This window comes from Mauremys mutica, chromosome 8 (genome assembly GCF_020497125.1).
Source record: "Mauremys mutica isolate MM-2020 ecotype Southern chromosome 8, ASM2049712v1, whole genome shotgun sequence".
Lineage (NCBI taxonomy): Eukaryota > Metazoa > Chordata > Testudines > Geoemydidae > Mauremys > Mauremys mutica.
Genome location: NC_059079.1, coordinates 74,894,391 through 74,916,498, shown reverse-complemented (window position 1 = coordinate 74,916,498; position 22,108 = coordinate 74,894,391). Strand labels below are relative to the sequence as shown.

The following is a 22,108-nucleotide window of genomic DNA, read 5'->3' as shown; positions in this document are numbered from 1 at the left end:
AGCTAATTGCAATGGTTTTGTGGTGCCAGAGGTAGCTCCCTCCTTCCCCCTCCCTAATTCCTAATTTATAGTTGTTGCTCTACATCTATATCAGCCATACGAAGAAGACTTATTTCTGAGTGGTGAGAGTGTCTGACATCAGAGGTAAATTGACCAATCATGATTCTTCCTCTCTCCTCTTCCTCACTTCTCATATTTCCAGGAGGAGTTTCATATCATAGGTCAATTAGCCAGTCATTCCAAGGTGGAATTGTGACATCATCCCACAATCACCTGCTCCTTTCCTGATGGGAAGTGGTGGGACTGTGACATCAGAGAGAGGTCATCTCCTCCCTTCTCCTGGGGAGGGTTGGAAGATTGGCTGTCACTGAGTTTATGAGGAGCAGTGTTTAGATGTGTGCTTTCCACAGTGTTCAATCTGGTGAGTAAAGGGTTGATTCCATCTCCGTGTGCGCACCTGGACTAGGCTGATGCTGGCAGGGGTTCAGCATTTGGGAAGAGTGAGGCAGGAGTGTTGAACTAAATGGCATAGCTGGGCCTTTGGTTAATCTGGAGACAGAGCTGTGTAGAAGAGCCCCGTGGCTGATGACGGTGATGAGTGTGCTGGCTTCTTAGCTAGCGAGGCGGCTGGTGGAGCTCTCACTCTTTGGCCTCTCTATGAATGAGTCAATTAATCTGTTCAGCACGGAAATTCAGAGGGGTGCCTGATTTTTCATTATCTAACAGGGGAGTTATATACATAGCAATGACAATGGGGTACTGTTTGGAGCAGGTGAGGGATTAATGACTGATTCCCTAAACTGTATTGGAGAGTCTCTGTGGTAACAACACCTGGCCCTTTTCATCCACCAATCTCAAAGTGCCTCACAGGCAGGCAGGTGTCATTATCCCTTGTGCAGAGGGGAAGTGACATTGCACAGCAGGTCCATGGCCGAGGTGTGTCTAGAACCCACACTTCCTAAGTCCCAGGACAGGGGACCACAGGCCCCCTTCCCCACGAGAGATCAAGCAGGAGGCCTCCAGGCACAGCAATCAACATGGCTGGGTTTGGTACAGCTGGGAAACCTCACTCCAAGGAGAATGAAGCATTGACTTGCACACGGAGCATCTCACACGGGATTTCCCTATTGATCAGTTTGTTCAAAGAGAGGCCGAATTTTGGAACATAGGAAGGAGGCAAGGTCCTGGAGTGATTTCACCTTTGGAGTCCTGACTGAATTAATGTCACCACTAAACAAAGGGGAAAAGGGCTTTAACAACTTACTGCCATTAACATTCAAACTGTGTTCCTAGAAAACCCTTTAGTACAGAGTGCTGCAAGCCAACATCCCGCTTCATCAATCTGATCTGCTTAGGAGGAGTCCCTGGGCTCTGCTCAGACCTAATGAGCCGCCCACATAGACAATCAGTGAAATCATGGCTCTGTTGAGGTCAGTTTCCATGGGGCCAGGACTTCAGCCAATGTTTAGCGGAAGTTCTTTTGGGTTGCCAGGTACTGATTAGCACATAGCATTGCTAAGCGCACTTGCTGTAAGGTGCCTGCCACTATGTTCTACCACCCTTGGCAGTGGGCTAACATACCCGGACAGAGAATCCATATCATCTTTTGCAAAGGGACAAACAAATGCTCCTCACAGTAACTGATGCCGATTGCTAAGATTCCCAGATCCATAGGGTGAAATCTTGTCTCCATTGAAGTCAAAAGGAGCTTTGCCATTGACGTCAGTAAAGCCAGCATTTCACCTGGAGATTTTTAAGGCCAGAAGGGCCATTATGATCATCTAGCCTTACCTTCTGCATCCCACAGGCCATAATTTCACCCAATAATTTGTAGATGGCCAGAGCTAATAGCTTTCAAAAGCAAAATCACAGAAGCAGATTTGCACACAGCCTTCCAGAGCTGCATTGGACAATGATCCTCAGGCTGAGAGCTTAGGAATTTTAAAGCATGCTATAAAACACACTAGATCAGTGCCTGCTGCCACCCTGAATCACATGGGCTGGGAAAACTCTTTCTCCAGACATTATCAAGGTAATTACTCAGGTGTGACACTGAGTCATTGGGTAGCACACTTTGTTGTTGTTCTACCCCTCGATCCCTCCAATAACCATTCCCAGGAGCCCAACTCAGTTGCTTTGTTAGTCTCAGACCAACCTTCTCCTCACTTTCCACCCCAAGCAACAAAGCAGCTGGAGTTGGAACCAGAAAAAAACAGTAGAAAACGGTGGCTGTAGAAGAGGAAAGATTGATCCTGACCAAGGAATATTAGCTGGAAATGACAGGGCAGGTTTTGGTGCCACGGCCAACTTGACTAAGAGCCCTGTAAATCGGTTATTGTCTGAAAAGGATCAAGTGTTACCAGAGCCTGAAACTTTAGAAAGACCGTCTGTGAAAGAAACTTGTGAGGAAATGGTTTTGCCCTCCCAGCTGCGGAGGATTTGTTTGCAGCATTGGGCAATACACACAACAAACAGATTCTGTTCGAGACAATACTTCCCAGGTGAGGATTTTACTAAGAAAGAAATAGGAAACTTCCTGGGAGACTTGATTTGCAGAATTGTTTACAGGGAGCAGACAGGAGCATTGCAGATGTACTCCGGCCATTCAAGAGTTATGTGGTTTTCCACTTATATGCACAGGAGCTAAACTAAAATCCATGTGAGCTCCTGTACTACTGTTGGCTAGAAGTGCGCAGTAAAATGTGACATACTGTTGCAACTACTGTTATATCCAACCCCCTGTGTTTGATTAGTTTGCAGACAGAAGCTGGGCCAGAGAGCAACTGGAGAACAGTTAGTGAGACGTGTGCTAGCTTCCAAACTGCCTCCACCACTGTTTGCTCTTTCACTCTTGGAACTTCTTTCAGAAAAGTGAAGGTCTTTTTTTAAAGGCAATGTCAAGTATCGTGACATATATCAAAGCCTCGTGATTTTTCAATACACACAGGCAACAGACAGTCTGCCCCTGCAGCCAGGCTCTGGCTGTAATGAAGTGAAGGGGCAGGGATGCTCTTTCCTTCCCAGGGTGCATTTAGGAAGGTATCCCTAGAGTTTGCAGCCTGTAGCACTGAGCTACAATTGGGCTATTCTCAACCAGGGATACGCATACCCCTGGGGGTACGTGGAGGTCTTCCGGGGGGTACATCAACTCATCTAGATAGTTGCCTATTTGTACAACAGGCTACATAAAAAGCACTAGCAAACTCAGTACAAACTAAAATTTCACACAGGCGATTACTTGTTTATACTGCTCTAGACACTGTACACTGACATGCAAATACAATATTTATATTCCAATGGATTAATTTAATAATTATATTGTAAAAATGAAGGAAGTCAGCGATTTTTCAGTAGTAGTGAGCTGTGACACTTTTGTATTTTTATGTCTGATTTTGTAAGCAAATAGTTTTTAAGTGAGGGAGAACTTGGGGATACGCAAGACAAACCAGACTTTTGAAAGGGGTACAGCAGTCTGGAAAGGTTGAGAGCCGCTGGGCTAGTCCAGGGGTCTCAAACACGCGGCCTGTGGGGCTATTTCCTGCGGCCCACGCCCGCCCCCCCAGCCTACCTCCAGGCCAGGGGTGGACAAACTACAGCCCCAGGATTGCCCCCCTTGAGCCCTGCGGCTGGCATCACATCCCTGCGGCCAGGGCAGGGGACAGTGGGGGAAGCAGAGGGCTCCGTCAGTGTGTTGCCCTGGCTTCCAGGCACCACCACCACCACCACCACCCCCCACAGCTCCCATTGGCCAGGAACGGGGAACCGTGGCCAATGGGAGCTTCAGGGGAGGTACCTGGAGGAACAGCAAGCAGCGTGCGGAGCCCTGCGTCCCCCTCCCCCAGGGGCTGCAGGGACATGGTTCCACTGCTTCCCAGAGCGGAGTGGGGCCAGGGCTGGCAGCCTGCCCTGGCCCCGGTGTGTGTCGCTGCCACCCCAGAGCCTGAAGCCCTCCTGCACCCTGCCCCCCAACTCCCTGTCCTGAGCCCCCTGCCTGCACTTCAACCCCCTGCCCTGAGCCCCCTGCTGCACCCCACACCTCTACCCCATGCCCTGAGCCCCCTGCTGCATCCCACACCCCTTCTGCAACCCAATCCCCTGCCCTAAGCCCCCTGCCTGCACCTCAACCCCTTGCTGCACCCCAACCCCCTGCCCTGAGCCCCCTACTGCATTCCACACCCCAACCCCCTGCCCTGATCCCCCTGCCGCATCCCACCCCCCTCCTGCACCCCAACTCCCTGCCCTGAGCCCCCTGCTGCACCCCACACCCCTTCTGCACCCTGAGCCTGCTGCCTGCACCCTAACCCCCTGCTGCACCTCAACTCCCTGCCCTGAGCCCCCACCACACCCTTCATGCACCCTCTGGGGGCAGGGAGGGGGCAGAGTTGGGGTGGGGACTTCAGGGAAGGGGTTGGAATGGGGGCAGGGAAGGGGTGGGAAGAGGCGGGGCCTCATGGAAGGGGTGGAGTGGGGGCAGGGCTGGGGGCACCGAGGTGGGGGTGTCAGTGATGCGGCCCTCGGGCCAATGAACTAGCCCTCATGTGGCCCTTGTGGTCTTTGAGTTTGAGACCCCTGGGCTAGTCCATAACAGGGCTCCCTCTAGATATCTTGCTTGGACTTTTTTTTTTTGTTTGCCTTATCCTGTTTTCGCCAAAACATTTGCAAGAACATGGCTGTTCACTTATCAGGGGGTAGCCATGTTAGTCTGTATCCACAAAAACAACAACGAGTCCAGCGGCACCTTAAAGACTAACAGATTTCTTTGGGCATAAGCTTTCGTGGCTAAAAAACCTCAGATGCCCAAATAAATCTGTTAGTCTTTAAGGTGCCGCTGGACTCCTTGTTGTTTTTGTGGCTTTTCGCTGTGGCTTAACTGAGGTTTGAGTCCTGGGGAGCTGCACAAAAGCTCCTGCTCCCAGGTTTGGTTTTACTATGTAATTCCTAGCAGTTTCCAGAGATTATGGGCAGCTCCATCTCTTTGCTGAGATCTGGCAGCAGCCAATGGAAGCCGGAGGTTTGCTGCTGTCACTGCTTATGCTGGCCCAGACTCAGAGTTTGTTGGAAACAGATAACCAGGCAGGCCCAAGAGTAACTGCTGCTGTCGCTATGCAGCCCATTGCAGCAATCTCTCATGCAGTCTAGCCAGGTATCGCCCTTTAAGGGAGCTGTGAATCTGGAAACATCTTGGAAATCTCTCACAGTCAGGCTCTGCCCACGGGAACGACGCAGTCCCCACTCATGCAGCATATCCAGAACACTGCCTTTCCAGGATCCCTCTCCAGGGGGTGATGAGCCATCTGTCTCCTGCTATCAGACCCGGGAGGCACAGGAGGCTGTCTGACAAAAACATTGCAAACCTGAGCAAGGGGCGCATGTTGGCGCGGTTCTGGGTACCTCCAGCTAACCCGGGAATGCCTGCATAGCTAAATCAACACCATTCCAGTGGCCAACAGGTACCAAGGAGAAAGGTGCTGGCTACTACCGGAGCTGAGTTACCAGTCTGGAGGCGTCTGATGGGGGATGGCAAATGTTATGTTCTTTTAAGTACACAGACATACATTAATAACTCATCAGTGCCTTTGCACAGGGAAAGCCCAGGCTTAAAGGGAAACAGCCGCAATAAAAACATTGCTAATAACAGCTCTGATTAGTAATAATGGAAGGAATTTAAAGAAATGAACATACTTTTCTCCTGGTGCACTCATACATTCCTTTTGCACTTCACTTACATGAGACTGATCGGTTTCACTTCCTATTCACACTCCGTTTCTCAGCCACATGCCCTAGCCTAGATGCAGAAAAGAAGGGTTGGTTTTCAGGACATTTTGCAAACGATGAAAATATTTCTCTTAATCTGTTAGGTTTCAGATTAAGCAGCTGACGTGTGCTGGGGCCTTTGATGAAGGGCTATATAAGCATTTCTGGCATCATTTAGTGTAAATTCCTTTTCTACAACACCAAAAATCTGGGCCTAGACCTGAACCTCTGTGAGACAGGGACTGTGCAGCACTGGCCCAATGGGGTGCTGGTCTGGGACTAGGGCTCTGAGGTGCTACCGCAATAAATAATTACAATAACAATACTTGACAACGGCCCTTTCAATAGAATGGCTGATTCTAGCTCAGTGCCCTGTGCTCTGGCTTGCTAGCTGTTGTTGTTGAGAGGTGTTTGGACAGCACCTGGGCCTACTGCAATACAAGTGATAAGTTTCTGGCTAACACTTTGTTATAGCAACTTGGAAATGTGGGCAACTACGTACTACATTGTGACTATGTAATACACGGGTTTAGTGTATTTGATCATGTTTTCTTCCACTGGCTGGCTTCTGGAAGGATATGACCGGGCTGCTCACTGACCTTGAGTGGAGTGGATCCCGTAAGTCACATGCTACAGGCTTATACTTTTGGTGCTAAAAGGTTCTGGATTCAGTTTCCACACATCTGTACGTATACACCCCAGGTGGGGCTTGGACCCCAATGCACAGCAGAGAGTCCCCACCAGCATATCATGTAGGGAGAGTATGTAGCGTCCGTGCTAAGAGTATGTGACTGCGTTTCCCTCGAGTGCAGCGGCTTTCAGACTTTCTGAGCCGAGCCCCCACTTTGAGTTGCACCCCCCCAACCAGGACAAAAATAGACACATGCAGAAGTATCCTTGACAGCCTGTTCAGAAACCTAGCGGAGACCTTAGCACAGCTTTAATTACATTACCTCCACCTGGATGTTTCAAATGCACAGATAGTGACCAATGGCCCAGCCAAGGCTTCCTCCAGAGCAGACTGCTTCTACTTTGCAGCCAGGCTGCACCGCTAGGGCAGGGCCAATACCAGCCCTTCTGTCCCTCCCCACTCAGGTTTTCAGGCTGGGGAAGGCATGTGCGACGGTCTCTGGATGCAGAGCCAGCGCTGGGCGCAGAGGCTGCTGGGAGCGGAAATCAATGCAGCCACAGCAGATGTTGACCCTGACAGACCCACAGGCTGGGTGGCCCACTAAGGTGAGTCAGGGGTGGAGGTGGCGCTCCCTCCCGGCCCCCCATAGGGGCTGGCTCAAGCCGCCTGGCATCACCATTCGCCCCCCTGCCCAAACATTCCTCCACGTCCCTGGGAGGGTGCGTCTCATAGTTTGAAAACAAACTACCCGTTAGTTTGAGCCAGGATACAAGCCAGCTATAGACTGGATGCCAAGAAAGTTGCTCCATTACTTCAAGTGACTTGTACTTTTAGTGCTGCGGATCCCAGATTCGAGCCCTGCTATGGCCCGTTGTGCCGGTCTGTTACAACATATTGATTTTTAATGTTTTTTCTCTTGCCACAATGGCTGCAGATCACTGCTGTAGGCAAAAAGAAAAGCCTAGCAAAGGGCTGGTTAAAAACTGGCATGTGACGAGTCTATTTCTATACACCCCCTTGGACTGTCTCCATGGGGTTTGGCAACTATGGCAGAGTGAATCAATCAGACTGCACATGTAAATGAGCACATCCCAAGTTAGATATGTTCAGTGCAGGCTTCGCTTCGTCTCTGATGAGTCATAACCAGACTGCCGAAGACTACCACTACAACAGGGCATGCAATAGGTCGGGAGTGCCTTGTAAGGTACTAGCCCAAAGCCAGAGTGCCTGTAACCACTGGAGACTAGCCTGTCTTTGCACCCGCTAGCATGGCTTGTTGCTATTTGAGTGCGGCTCATTTATTGAAAGTTTGACTTTAAAAAATCATGAGTTCTGCAGCTTTTCCTTCCACTGTGCCTGTGACCCTAGTCAATGGAAAATGGGAAACAGCAGAGAAGAGGCTCCGGATCCCTCTTCTCTACCACTGTAGGCCTGGTTCAAAATCACTCCTTCCCCTCGCAAACCTGCCACACCGGTTATCCATGTCACAGGGGCAGCTTGACCGACTTTAAGTGGACTGGGACCTGGTTCAGAGGTGACAGTTCAGCGACAGGATCCCGTTTGGCCAGCCAGCTCTAGCAATCTGAGTCACACTGGACGGGTGGGGGCGCAATGAGAAAGAATTTATATTTCAATTCACAAGTTGCCTCCACTGCCCAGACGTAACCCAGTGGAGCAAAACTGAGATGTTGCTACCTTAACAATAGGAAGTTGCTACTCACAAGAGTAGGATGTTTGTTCGTGCCCCACATTGAATCTCCCAGACGTGCTACTTCACCTGCCTTTGAGTTCCTTTTCTCCTGCTTGTTGGGAAGAGAGCATGAGGACTGGCTGTTTGCAGAGCAGGTGCATTCACTGGATTTTGTTTAGTCTCACGCGCCCCCTGCTGTCTAAATCACAAATTGAGCCAGAGCTGGGTGAGTTTGATGAGTGTTTGGGGTTATAGGGAGTTTTCGGTTTGTGATTCATCGTCCATTCATGGCTTAGGGGATTTTTTATCATTCTGGAGTCTGCACGTTCATATAATTTACTCAACACAACTAGATCATTGGTTTCAGTCCTGCATCCTGCCTTTATGCCTCTGTGATACTTCTGTGAAAGGCAACCCCCACCCTCAACATGATGCATGTGGCAACCCCTACCCTCAACATGATGTACGTGTAATCACTTTTTGCCCAGATGCATGAGAGTTGATGAGCTATGTCTAACGTGTAATATAACTACCAGTGTTATTGTTGTTCACCAGCTAGCCAGCCCTTCTGAACTCCAGTAACACCATCAGGGTGAGTTCTATAGCATGACTACATGCTGGGGGAGACATATTTCCTTTTGTTTGTTCTACTTTAATCAGCCACTAGCTTCATGGACTGACACCTTGTAGAACTGCAGAGTGCCAAATAGCCATCAGTCGTTTGCCCTCAGAGAGCACCTTTCATCAGAAGATTGAAAAGTGCACAGGAGCTACTTCCAAACAAGGCAAATTCCCGACTCCCACTGATTTCCTGGGAGGTCTGTTTGACAATGGACCACAGTGTTTGGCCCAGCTAGAGCAATGCAGGTGAATCTAAGCAATGTCAGGAATCCTGGGCATATTGTCTCCCCTGCCACTATGATTCCATGCACTGCACCACTTATCTCTGATTCCAAATGCTGACCTGATATGAATTACACACATTGCATAGTACATTCTGCCCCTGGGTATGTCAGTTACACTCACCTACACCAGTGTGTAAGTTACAAGCCCAATTACCTGGTCACTGAATTGGTGCCAAGGACCTTTTAATTAGACTTAAATTGCCACTTACTGAGTTGCTGGTGAAGCAAGGAAAGTTGCTCCTCAGACCTTTTTTAGATCCCCCATTATTCCACAGGGCCCCCAATCACACTAAGATATTGGTATGCAAACTCAATGGGAATTGCATCTCCTGGGATGAATGGGTCTGGAAAGCTTTTTAAGATACCAGGGCTCACTTTGCTCCTCTCGGGGATGTTTCTGAGACACAGTGCAGGTGAAGACGTGGTACAGTCCGTGCAGCCACGCTCAGTCTTCTCCTTCTCAGCATCACAGGAAATGAAACAGGAGCCAACTACATCTGGAGAATCGTCTTTAACCCTCAAACAATTGGTGCTGGAATCACCCTCTTCCCCTTGCAGCCAAATCCAGGAGGGACATTTAGTGACAGCGGGAGGCAGTGCTGCGTGAGTTGGCTGATCCCAGCCCTGTCTGCCGGCAGCACATTGAAAGGGCTGTGGACTCCTCATTGCTGATCAGTGTGACCCATAAGTAGCTCTGATCTGACCCTGTTACAACTTGGTGTGGTGTCACACACACAGCAAAGGCAGAATTAGCTCTGCTACTGTGCTATGAACCCTAATGGGCAGCAAGGAACGAAGCTGGCAAGCTTTTGTCTTTATATTTACAAAGCAAAGTTAGCGCCAGCTATACAGCAGTCACCACAGCCCCAGGGGGCATGCCCACCTGCCCCGAGGGAACATGCCCATCAAAGCTAGGCAGTCTTCAATCTCACCAACCCGTTGTTCTCCTTGCTGCTTTCCCCTACCCCCTTCTTCAAACCCTCGTGCCAGCCAAAATGCCAGCTGAACAATGAGCCCTGTTAGAGGCCCCTAGGAAGAAATCCACCCAGGGATCCCAAGCATGACAGCAGGAAAGGCCAGCTCCCTGCTATGTACTACCAGCATCAGTCGTGTACGAAGACACACATGACCTGGCATGCCCTGCTCTTGTGGCTGTGGTGTGACCCTGCCGCCTATCACTTGCAGTGCAGCTGTCACTTGAAGTATATGTCTGCACTGAGCCTGGACTCTGACTCAGGTCTCTGTCCAGCCCCCCTCCCAGCCCCACACAAGTCAGCTCAGCAAGCATTCAGGGCCTTGCTAGGGGGATGGGTCAAATCCTAAGTCCCGTTGTGACCCAGGTCCAAGCCCTGTCAGTTTGCAGTGTGGACGCAGCTCAAGCCACAAACCCGAATCAGAAGGTCTGCCCAGAGCAGAACAGCTGGGTTAGCACAGCTGTGACTCCCGGGTCCAGCACCTGTAAGCCCAGGTTCACAATGCAGTGTGGATGCTCAAGCAGGGGCTTGGAAACACCCAGTCCACAAGCCCGGGTCCTGCAGACCTGGGTTTACAATGCAGCATACATGTACCCTACCAGCCTGTGCAGCATGCTCCAGGGGGAGACCCCGGCCTAGATCTGGCACTTCTGAGAGCTAGCGCAGCTGGAAGCAACCCTGGCTTTGGTCCCCTCAGTCAGCTCCATCTGCGGGGAGATTTACCAGCTCCCTGAGCAGGGGAGGGGTGTTATATGTTCTACTTTATACAGGTGAAGGGAGACGGCATTGCCAATGCAACATCAGGAGGCCCAGGCAGGCTTTCTCATCTGCCCCTATTGGAGGCAAGAGCGAACACTGGCTGTTATTTAGCCTTTTCTCCAGGGGAGTCCTGGACAGAGCTCTGAGAGGCAGGAGCAGCCACGGGTGGGACACTGACTGTTGCACTGATGCTCATTGGAAAGAAGGCAGGTAAGTGACTGGAAAGAAGATCTTTGCACTGAAATGTTCTGCGTTGTGCCCTGTGTGCGCAGAGGTGTCATTCATGTCTCTCGCTCACCTGGTTAATAGGAATGCTTAGCTCTTCTCTAGCACGCTCCACTCAGAAAGCCCGAGTGCTGTACACTGACGGCCACTCTCATTCTTTGAAGGTAACAGACTTCAGACATATAAAAGGCTGCTCTAAAGACGATGCTGATTGATTGTTCTCCAGGGCCACTGAAGGCAGGACAAGACGTAACGAGCTTAATCTGCAGCAAGGGAGATTCAGGTTAGATATTAGGGAAAACTTTCTAACTGAGGATAGTTAAGCCCGGGAAGTGATTACCTAAGGAGGCTGTGGAATCCCCACCACTGGAGGTTGAACAAACACCAACAAACCATCCCTGTGGCTAGGCAGGGTTGTACCCATAAGTCCATGATGCAGTGGCACCAGGGGTCACGTGTTGGATGGAGGAGGAGTGCACTGTACATCTGCAAGGAAGAGTGCAGGTGTTTCTGAGAGCAAGGCTAGTGACAAATATGTTGTTCAGTACATGTGAAACAGGGATGGTGTCTGTTTCTTTGGGAAGCTCTAGCGCCCCCATGCTTTGGAGCAGGGACTTGACATTCGGCAGAGAGGTGGCCTTTGTGTCAGTGATGTGCCTTTTGCCAGCCCTATGAAAATCCACCCAAATTTGGCCCAGTTATAGGCCTTTGAAAAATATCCCAGTTCACACATGTTTAGTGGGGACATGCTAGAGCAGGGTTCGGCAACCTTTCAGAAGTGGTGTGCCGAGTCTTCCTTTATTCACTCTAATTTAAAGGTTTCGCATGCCAGTAATACATTTTAACATTCTTAGAAGGTCTCTTTCTATAAGTCTATAATATATAACTAAACTATTGTTGTATGTAAAGTAAATAAGGTTTTAAAAATGTTTAAGAAGCTTCATTTAAAAATAAATTAAAAGCAGAACTGCCCAGACCGGTGGCCAGGACCCGGGCAGCGTGAGTGCCACTGAAAATCCGCTCGTGTGCCGCCTTCAGCATGCGTGCCATAGGTTGCCTACCCCTGTGCTAGAGCCTTGTAGCTAAATTCCCCAAATGTTCCATATGCACTGGGCATGCTCCAGCCTTGGGCTGAGCAGGACTTTCCCTACATTTGCAGTTCTGGGCTGAGGCAGGCTGGGTGGGGGCCAGACACTGGAACTGAGAGAAGGGAATTTGTCCCCGCTGAGATCTCAATGTCCCTGTGCTACGCCAAGGCGGCATGGAGGAGGAAGCTTCCCTGAGTCAAATGCAGAGGGGACAAGGAGCCTGCTGGGAGGAGATTGGGACTGGAGTGGAGAGGGAAATGGGCTGGGAGTTGGACGGGGGCAGATCAGGACTGGCTGGGCAGGAAGCCGGGGAGGAGAATGGAGGGGGAAGACTGGGACATAGTGGGAGTGTGACTGAGATGGGGTGATAAACTGGGAGAAGAGACTGAGACTGGCTGGGCAAAGGTACTGGGAGAAGGAGGGGTGAAGGGGGGCACTGAGATCCGCTGAGGAGCCCAGGAAGGGAGACTGGGAACCAGTGGGAACATGGAGGCCATGGAGCAAGGGGGAGAGAGATCAGACAAAGCACTGGGATTGGCTGGGCAAGGAGACTAGGGACAAGGAGTCTGGGCAGGAAGGGAATGGCAGGACAAAGAGATTGGGACTGGAGCAGGGGGTGGCAGAGACTGGGACTGGGATGAAGAGTCCTGAGGGGTGAGAAGGCAAGGTGAGAACAGGACAAGGAGTCGGGGTTGGGGAAGAGACAGGACAGGGGCAGGTTGGAGTGTGGGGCAAAAAGTCTGTGTCCAAGATTCCTGAGTCCCACCATTCCTGTGCTGTCAAAGGTCTGGGAAACCCACTGACAAAATGTCCAATCCCCCGGTAATCCAAAGAGAGGCTGACAACCTACTACTGCTATCAGTTACTTTGTTAGCTCAAGTTGCAGAAGTCCGTGCAGTGGATCTAAAGGTGACATCCCTGCTGATGACAGTGGGATTTCTGTTTAAAAACAAACAAACTAGGAAACACACACACAAAACTGGGTTTAAAAACATTAAGACTGCAAAGTCAAGCACTTAGAAGTTAGGAAATGCCTGAATTAAGGTAGCCTGTGCAGCCTTAATTCGGCCTGCTTGTGCATATAACTTGTGGTACTGTATTTAATTACATGGTCACGTGTGATTTTTTCCAGTTACGAAGGATGGTGATGGGAAGGGATTAGTCCGATCTCTGAATTTCCTGCCTTTGATGGCTCTGTAGCATCCAGGATCACCTCCCTCATGGGTTAATTTCCCAATGCAACACAAAGAGCTTATGAATAAACCACCAGAGTTGCTGATGGCAAAACCTCACACCTGCACATTCTAATTGGTCGAGAAGGAGAGAAGATGGGTCAGCATAATTGGTGCCCTCCAGACACTGCAAGCCGGGAATTAAGGACTTGGCTGGCAGGAGGTTCCGCAGTGAGCCAGAACTGGGCCGTACAGACTTGACAGCAGAAAAAGAGGCTGAATCAGTCACTCTACTCTGGCCCAGCCATCGGCACGCCAGGTGGGAAGAAATCTGAAAGGAGAAGGAACATATCCCTTACTCTTTCCCCTTCTACAGAGAACATCGGGGGCAAGATTCTGGTGCAATTCTGGAGTCGCTCCACTGAGTTCATGGAAATTACTCAGGGGTTCTCTGGGTCACGGAGATCAGCCCTTGATCCAGAGCTAGGGAACCTCAGCATTACAGAGATAACATTGTCCCAGTGAAGAGCTCTAATAAGGAGTAAAATTCCCACCCATCCACCCCTGCAGTCTCAGCCTTAATGTCTCATTGCATGGGGGAGGGGGGTAAAAATGCCGGGGGGGGGGGGTTAGGAGCACACCTCCCATTGACAGCCATCGTGATTCTTGTCTTAAAGTCCTCGGATGCCTTTAAACTCACCCCACCTTGTTCTGAGTATGTTATCATCGGTATTGTGGTAGTGCCTAGAGGCCAGGACCACACTGTGCTAGGCGAGGTACAGACATGGACCCTGACATGGACCCTGCCCCAAAGAACTCAGACTCTAAGAGTACATCTCCACTGCATTATAAATCCAGGTTTGTGGACCCAGGCTGTGGACTCAGTGGTTCTAAGCCCATGTCTGAGCAGCCACACCGCATTGTAAACCTGAGTTTTCAGATGCTGGGCTTAGGTTTCACAGCCGTGCTAATGTGTCCGTACTGTGCTATGCAGACCATCTGACTCAGGGCTGCAGCTTGAGCTGCATCCACACTGCAAAATGACAGGGCTTGGACCTGAGTTGCAGGGGAGAGATGGCTCAGTCTGTCCCTACAGGCCATTTTGGTAACTCCCTGCACAAAGCTTGGCTGTGTTTGGGTGAGAAAAGGCGGCTGAGCATTGTTCATACACACAGACTCCCCGCCCCCTGGAAGGAGCTGCAGAGACAGTATGAGTGTTGACTTCACCTCTGACATGAGCCCCTCTGCCAAAGGGACACAGCCGGCCCAGTCCCCGGCAGGCACTGCACGCCCACGCGCCAGGGCTTCCAGAGAATATTGCTCAAGGGGGGGCAGTTAGCTGGGAGCCACCTGGCCCCTGCATGTCAAACCCCAAAGTCGCTGCGTGGATCTGAATGAGCCAGTCACACCGAATGTGCCCTCTCCATAGCCAGGCACATTGTGCCCTGGCCTGGTGTCACCAGGCAGGGGCCCAAGGTGGGGGTAGATGCTGCCTTTTCCCTGCCAGCTCATCCCCGCCTGAAACAGAACTGGCCCATGAGCACTGGGTGAGCCTCCCTTTGCACTCTCCTGCCAAACTGATGGCTGCACTGCCACCCTGTGGCCGGTTTTTTCATTACACACAGTCGAAACTACAGCAGCTTTCTGTTCGATTTCAAGCGATGTTTCTCCCTCCCAGAGTCCCAACCAGCGTGTTTTAGATTTTAGCAGTAGTGAGCCCATAGCCTGGTGCATCTACCAATGCACTCTTCGATCTAGCAGAGAAAGGTATAAATAACACCGTGCAACAGCTGGAAACTAAAGCTAGACAAATTCAGATGGGTAAATTTTTAATAGTGAACGTAATTAACCATTGGAACAATTTACTAAGGGGCACGGTGGATTCTCGCTCACTAACAATTTTCCAGTCAAGATTTTTCTAAAAGATCTGCTCTAGGAATTGTTTGGAAGCCGTTCTCTGGCTGTGTTATCCAAGAGGACAGACTAGCTGATTGCAATGATCCCATCTGGCCTTAGAATCTATGAATCCATGGTCACTCCCTTTTTGTTTTTCATATGCAAGAGAGAAAAAGAGGCTACATATGCATATGCTCCCATGCCCCACCTTCCTTCTTCCAACCAACCATGCTTGCCAGCCCCATAAATTCCCAGAGAGCAAGAACGAGCACTCTTTTGCCTCTCTAGGTGTGAAGGGCCCTCTTGAATTTCACATTTGATCTATTCAGCACTTTATTTTAGCGCTGCCCCAAATGCAGTTATTTGCGGTCCATGGAGTTTGGGTTTATCTGTAAAATGTTCCTACACACACACACACCCTGGTGGTCAAGGTGTTGTGCAAAACACAGACCTAGATTTCCAGGACTGTGCATGCAAAAATTATGCATACATTTCCACATGTGATCCACAAGCACCATCATCACAATTGCACATGTGAATTGCAGTAACTACACAAGCAACTGGCCTGCCAGATGTCTTCCTGGCCATTTGCATGTGCATTTAATGCAATGGCATGCCCCAGCACAGTCACTGCGGGTGTAAATTAGGCTCCCAATGCATATGCACAATTACATGTGTAACTCTGTAAATCTTGGCCATAAAAATACAAATCTGTAATTAAAACTATTATAAAGTACAATAAAATAGTTGCTTTTAAAATTATTCCACTGAAAACAAGACAAGGGTAAGTTGTCTCTAACACATTCGCTACCCCAATTTTGACATGAGCAGAATCATCTAGAATGATAGCTCAGGTCAGTGGCCAGGCTCATTCAGCCTCTGGCCAGTGGCACCAATTCAGATATTTCTTGGGGCCGGGGGGTGGTGGAAATTCCAGTCTCTGCCCCTCCCCCACTGCTGGCAGCCCCCAATTCTGGTCCCCACTCATTCCTGCACTGAGACACCAGGGTCCTCTTGGCTGGGGAATCTCCCCTCTGTCTGACTCACACAGTGCAAGAGCCAGCACCACCAGGAGTCAAGTTCTGAGTGGCTCCGCCATACAGGTACAAACTCTCCATGCACCAGATCACATCTGCATGGAGGAGCAGATGGGTGAAATTGCAGTGGTGCTGCGACCATGTGGTCAGAGTAACAATATGGGCCACTCTAGTACAGGACCACTGCTTAAAAGTGGTCAGTCCACCCCCCATCCCCCTCAGCTCTGGGGCCTATAATACTTTGAGCAAATGCGAAAACTTTGGGGAAGGGAGTGTTCCCGCCGCACTCCCTAATTTGTCCCACTGCCTGTGGCCCCTCTGCAGAGATGGGCGACAACAAAGCCCACTGTAATGGTATTTTTCATGATGTGGCCACCTGGCCAGTGAGCTGAGGCCCCAAACTGATTTCACATCAGTTACTAAATAGTCATCAGGGTGGTAAGAGCATTGTTCACACCCACCTGGGCTGGGTTTGAACTAGCAACCTGGGGTTGAAATGTTCCATGCTATCTTGTCACTCCCTAACACAGGTAGCTGAATGCATTGCCCTGCAGGTGGGTTAAGGAAGTGGGGCCAGGATGTGGCAGAGTTTGGGGAGTGGTGACACAGACAGTTCCCACACAGAGCTAAACCATCCTCCTTCCGCTGACCACCACCTCCTCCCTCCACACCAGCCTGGAAATTCCCCATTGCATTGTGTATGTCATAAAGAGCTGTATGTTGGGGCTGGAATGTCCACAGCTCCCCAGTGGCAATGTCCAAGTCAACCCTGGAAGCAGCATCCTAGGTGCATTCACCTACAAACATCAGAGTTGATCACAGACCGGATTCCCTATGCTATGGATTCAGGGTGCTCTTCCATGAAACAAGGAAGCTGTGCAGGGACCTGGAGTGCAAGACACGGTTTGCTGTATCACTTCTCTTGGCAGCAGGTTAGTGGGTCCACACTGCACTGCAGAACTGTGCTGGTGAGTCCACATACGAAGCCTTCCAATCAGGGATGGACCAGGGCGTTCGTAGTGCTCAGCACCGATGCTGGGAGCAGGAGCTTTTGGGTAATTTCCACATGTGAGATACTGCATGGTGCACAGAGCATTGGCTGAAGTTCTCGTCCCAGGTGTTTCACCGAGTTCCACAACCAGTGCTTGTAAAATGTATGAGCTGGATAGTGTACATCTGCTCTAGTGGCTTCTTGCAGAGGTTTTTGACTCAGTGTAGACAGGGTCCAGAATAATACAGAAGCTTCTCTCTGGCTGGCCTGCTCACTGGATCGATTATGAGTTTAATGGAACTCAGTTCTGAATCATCTGCCTGGCTCTGGTTTTTCTATAGCAGTGGCTGTACTGGGACTCCCCTCCTTTCTGGCCAGCATCTGGCTAGAACCCCGTTCCCGTGCAGTAAACTGGGAAGGCAGAAGGGTCATGTGCCCAGTCTGATTACTCAGCCCCTGTGTTCCAAAGCACCCAGGGATCTAGCTGCCTGTAGAAGCTCATCGTCAGCGAGTCTATAGCACGCGGCACATCTCCAAGCCAGGCGATCAGCTGTTCACACCTGTCACTGGCAAAGGCACCACACGGATAGAAAAGCAGAGACCTTGGCGGGCTCCACACTTCAGGCTCCATCCTTTGAGTCCTGCCTGCTGCTGTGACATCTTCTGAGCTGTGCCAAGCCAGTCCCACTGGACAGCAACAAGCTCCGCCACAGCAAATTCAAAACCAAAACCCAGCATGGGCAAGTGGCCACCAGGAAATCGCACTGCAGGTCTGCAGAGCTGGCGAGAAAAGCCAGCCTCCTCTTTCATTGGCAGCAGTGGAGACGGGGCTCTGTTGTGCTCCTCCAAAGGATAGGCCAGCAGCCCAGTTTATTGGGGGAGGCACAATCCCATGGGGCAGCTGAATCGTGCAGCTAATGTAGAGCTTGATTTCTAGCCTAGTGTGGAATGGGGAGACACACTGTTGGGTATTTAGCCACACAGAGGCTTACCACATCCCTAATAGGTCAGAAATGAAGTCACTGGAGTAGTTCAAAACCCACAAGAACTGAGCCCACTTCTAGAGCCAGAGTCAGTGGCTTAAGGCTATTCGGGACATTATAGATCCAGATCTGGACTTACTTTGTACAGGACTCTGCTGATAGTGGAGTGACTTACTCAGGATCCCACAGATACTGCTGATGAACACAATGCAGCTCGCAGATACTCCCGTGACCTTGAGACTGACACAGCTCTAGCAATGCACAAACATTATCCCTTCCTTCTCCACACCCCTTGTGAGCCGGATAGGTCTGTCTTTCCCCATCAGTGACCAGAAGTGATTAACCCATGTGTGACTGGAGTCCCAGGAGGGCCAACTGAGGTCACTCAATTAGGGAGAACTGCAAAGAATGGGGGAAGGCAATCCCCAAACCTGGTGGATATTCCAATACTTAGATTTACTAAACCAGCACAAAACGGCTTCTATAATACCTCACTGGTTACCCAGAAGCCAACAACACAGTTCCCTTGAAGTAGCCCAGCCATAGGCTCCACCCAGACACCCAAGTCAAATATGATGAGGATTACTGAAAATCTTATTCATCATTTTAAAAAGTTCTACCAATCCCAAAGGATCGGACACATTACCTCCCAGGTTAATGAATATTCCAGATCTTACCCAAATACATGCTTACAGCCAATTCTTATTAACTAAAGTAAAATTTATTAAAGAAGAAAAAAGAGAGACAATTGGTTAAAAGATCAGTATACATACAGCCATGAGCACAATTCTTGAGATTCAGATTCATAGTAGAGATGGTGAACTTTGTAGTTGCAAAGAGTTCTTTCAGAATTAGTCCATAGATTATAGTACAAATTGTATTCAAGGTGGTCCAGTCAGAGCTGGAATCTCAATCTTGTGTCTTAAGCAGATCTGAGATAAAAAGGATTGGGGCCCAGGGGTCTTTTATACAATTTCAGGCCCTCTTGTGACAGCTCAGAGTCCTTAGGCGAGCAATAGACACTCATGTGGACTTTGAAGTGGACCCACTTCCTAAGCATCACCAGTACTTATCCACACAGATTAACATAAAGTGATTGCCTGTTTTTCCACCATTCACAGATGATTTGCTATACATTTCAAAGAGAGATGAATACAGTGATATCCTATATTTACAGTTCATTTAAATGTTAAGATGTCCTTTTGATCTCTGAATTAACAGAATACAGCATAGACAGGGACTGTTTGATTACATTGTTGGCCCCTCCCCTGCTGTCCCCCCTACCCCCACAGTTACGCCGCCACGCGGGGAGCATGGCTGGCTCCATCCGGGCAGTGCGGCTTTCTCCCTATATCCGGGCAGTGCGGCTGCCAGACATGCTGCTCTGAGTAGCATGGTAAGGGGGCAGGGGGCTATGGGGGGCAGCCAGGGGACAGGGAGCAGGAGGCCGTTGGATGGGGCAGAGGTTCTGCAGGGAGGGCGGTCAGGGTATGGGGAACGGGAGGGTTGGATAGGCGTGGGGTCCCAAGGGGCTTGTCGGGTATGGGGGTGCGGATAGGGGTCAGGGGACGGGGAACGGGGGGGTTGGATAGGCGTGGGAGTCCTGTGGGGGCCTGTCAGGGGTGGGGGTGTGGATAGGAGTCGGGGTAGTCAGGGAACAGGGAGCAGGGGGGGTTGGATAGGGGGTGGGGTCCCGGGGGGCCTGTCAGGGGGCTGGGGTGTGGATAGGGATCGGGGGAGGCAGTCAGAGGACAGGGAACAAGGGGGTTGGATAGGGGGTTGGGTCCTGGGGGGGACAGTTAGGGGCAGAGGGTCCTGGGAGGGGGTGGTCAGGGGGTTAATTAATAAGCAAAAAGTGATTTTATTAAGTATAACAAGTAGGATTTAAGTGGTTCCAAGTAATAACAAAAAGAACAAATTAAGTTACTAAGGAAAATAAAAAAACACACACAAGTCTAAGCCTAATACATTAGAAAACTGATTAGAGATGAAATCTCACCTCCAGAGATGTTCCAATAAGCTTCTTCAGTGTGCCCTTGTTGCCAAGAATGCTAACGGCATTTTGGGCTGTATAAATAGGGGCATTGCCAGCAGATCAAGACACAGACTCGCGCCCTCCACGCCCCTGGCCCCAGCCCCTCCCCGACTCTGCCCCCTCCCTGCCCCTATTGGACCCCTCCCCAAATCCCCGCCCCAGCCCCATCTCCTCCCCCAAGCACGCCGCGTTCCCGCTCCTTCCCCCTCCCTCCCAGGCTTGCCGCTTGAAACAGTTGTTTCGCGGTGCAAGCGTTGGGAGGGAGGGGGGCAAAGCAGGATTCAACGGCGCACTCAGGGGAGGAGGCAGAGGCGGAGCGGAGGCAGAGGTGAGCTGGGGCAGGGGGGCAGGACAGGGAGCTGCTGGTGGGTGCTAAGCACCCACCAATTTTTCCCTGCGGGTGCTCCAGCCCCAGAGCACCCACAGAGTCGGTGCCTATGGATCGAGGGACATGATTCCCCTCTATTCAGCACTGGTGAGGCCTCATTTGGAGTACTGTGTCCAGTTTTGGGCCCCACACTACAAGAAGGATGTGGATAAATTGGAAAGAGTCCAGCGGAGGGCAACAAAAATGATTAGGAGGCTGGAACACATGACTTACGAGGAGAGGCTGAGGGAACTGGAATTGTTTAGTCTGCAGAAGAGAAGAATGAGGGGGGATTTGATAGCTGCTTTCAACTACCTGAAGTGGGGTTCCAAAGAGGATGGATCTAGACTGTTCTCAGTGGTAGCAGATGATAGAACAAGGAGTAATGGTCTCAAGTTGCAGTGGGGGAGGTTTAGGTTGGCTATTAGCAAAAACTTTTTCACTAGGAGGGTGGTGAAACAATGGAATGGGTTACCTAGGGAGGTGGTGGAATCTCCTTCCTTAGAGGTTTTTAAGGTCAGGCTTGACAAAGCCCTGGCTGGGATGATTTAGTTGGGGATTGGTCCTGCTTTGAGCAGGGGGTTGGACTAGATGACCTCCTGAGGTCCCTTCCAACCCTGATATTCTATGATTCTATGATTCCTTCACAGACTGAACTCTTTCCTAGTCTGGGTCCAGCAATCACTCACACCCCCGTAATTACTGTCCTTTGTTCCAGTTTTTTTCAGGTATTTCTTTGGGGTGGAGAGGCCAACTCTTGAGTCAGCTGAAGACAAAATGGAGCGGCTTCCAGGGCCTTTTACATTCTCTCTCTTGTGGGCGGAAACCCCTTTGTTCTTCTGTGCAAAGTCACAGCAACAAGATGGAGTTTGTAGCCACCGGGGCAAGTCACTTGTCCATGAACGAATCAGCTTTTTGCAGGCCAACACCATTGTTTACATGTTAGTTTGAACATTCCCAGGAAAGCTCAGATGTGGATTGGTGTCTCCCAATTAAGTGTTTCTTGATTGGGCACTTACTGAGAATACTCCTTTCTCAAGAAGCTGACCAAATGCTTCACTGTGGCTACTTAGAATCAAACACATTGAGATACAAGTACATAGTCAATGTCCATAACTTCAAATACAAAAATGTTACACACATACAGACAGCATAATCATAACCAGCAAATTACAACCTTTCCATAGACACCTTACTCGACCTCCTTTGTACAAGATTTGATGTAACCATAGGGCTGTGGTTGCAACAATGATCTATATGGTCACAATTCATGTAAATAACATCACAGTAACCTGTTATGCTTTCATAAATCAGATGGACCCAGATTTGGGCCAACTCTTCTTTCAGTTACACTGGTGTAAATCTAGTGTAACTCCACTGAAACTGATTGAGTTGCTCTAGATTTGCAGCAGTATAAATGAGATCAGAATCTGGCTGTATCATCTTCTTGCTCCAGCTAGGAACATGTCATAACTGGCCATGCCCCCTTTCCTTGGAACCATCCTTCCGCCGCCGCTCAGCCAGCCCTTCCACCTCTCCAGTGTGACTCTGCTTTCTGTGGACGCATCCCCTCAGCTGCCGTTCTGCGCCTCCCATCATCA

General features: G+C 50.1%; 1 long non-coding RNA gene across 2 annotated transcripts; it reads left to right on the top strand.

Annotated features, from left to right (window-relative positions):
- Window positions 1-298: 298 nt before the first annotated feature.
- LOC123376390 lies at window positions 299-13,757 on the top strand. Of its 2 annotated transcripts, none has more exons than XR_006581772.1 (3): window positions 299-421; window positions 11,103-11,221; window positions 13,159-13,757. It is a non-coding gene; the product is annotated as an uncharacterized LOC123376390 (long non-coding RNA). The 2 variants fall into 2 exon arrangements; XR_006581771.1 differs by lacking the exon at window positions 299-421 and adding an exon at window positions 10,740-10,923.
- Window positions 13,758-22,108: the final 8,351 nt, after the last annotated feature.